The sequence below is a fragment of the Arachis ipaensis genome, chromosome B03 (assembly GCF_000816755.2).
Source record: "Arachis ipaensis cultivar K30076 chromosome B03, Araip1.1, whole genome shotgun sequence".
NCBI classification, from domain to species: domain Eukaryota; kingdom Viridiplantae; phylum Streptophyta; class Magnoliopsida; order Fabales; family Fabaceae; genus Arachis; species Arachis ipaensis.
Window position 1 is genome coordinate 7,172,736 of NC_029787.2, and position 1,096 is coordinate 7,173,831.

The following is a 1,096-nucleotide window of genomic DNA, read 5'->3' on the forward strand; positions in this document are numbered from 1 at the left end:
TATGAAGAGGTTATAATTAAAAAGGAAAGTATGTCTAATTAGATTGGTGGTAGTGAAGACAATTAAAAGACATAGATAATGGTAAAGTGAGTCTCAATCGTAAAATTTATTTGTGATGTTTAAAGATGAAGTATGAAGAAACAGTGTCCCAAACTTGTACGAGCAACGAAAAAGATATAGAGAGGTATCTTTCAATTTTGTGATAACAGACATTGCAAATTTAAAGCATTAGAAAGTGAAAGCAATGTATCATCACAGACCTGGCTGGAACCGATTCTATATATATATACTTTTTATTTCATTTTATACTTTATTTGGACCCATTACACATGGAATAATATATATATTTCTTGGATAAAGAACATCCACCAATATTAATTGAAAAACCCTAATTTATCAAAAAGGAAAAAGAAAAGTTGTAACCTCATCACTACTCATCAATTGGATCAAATATTTTTGAAGATTTCTATGTTGGAACCTTGTATGTTTTCAGTTGCTCCATTATATATGCTTCCTTTAGCCATCTCCATAACTAATTATTATGATCTTGTGGCCATAACCATGAGGAATAAAAACAAAATTTATTTATTAAAAAATTTTGAAACAGTAATTTTTAGTAATTTTTATTATTATTTAGTCAGCATAAATGTTAAATTATCTTTAACAAATAAATACTAATAATATATTATTTTTCATATTTATTTGTCCTGTTCCAGCTGCACTGCCAGATTTGAGATTTGACCACTCCCCACACCTCCTCTCCTCTTCCCTTCTCCAAAAGAAATAAAGAAAAATTCCCGCATACACCATAAAGATCATTTTATGAGGAACGTAACAAACAATTTTATTTCCAAAGTTTATATTGAAAAATAGATTATTATTGTTACAGATCAACTCTTCAATTTGACCTAAGGTTGTATTCGACCCAAAAATATTTTTTTTAGAGATATGTTAGTTTATAAAGAACACAATTTAGATCATATTTAAATAGAATATATATATCCTGTACGAATTTATTTGGATCATTCTTAGTTTTACCTTTGCATACTATAAATAAAAGGTTTATGTGTCAAGGAGAGTAATAATTCCCTTAAAT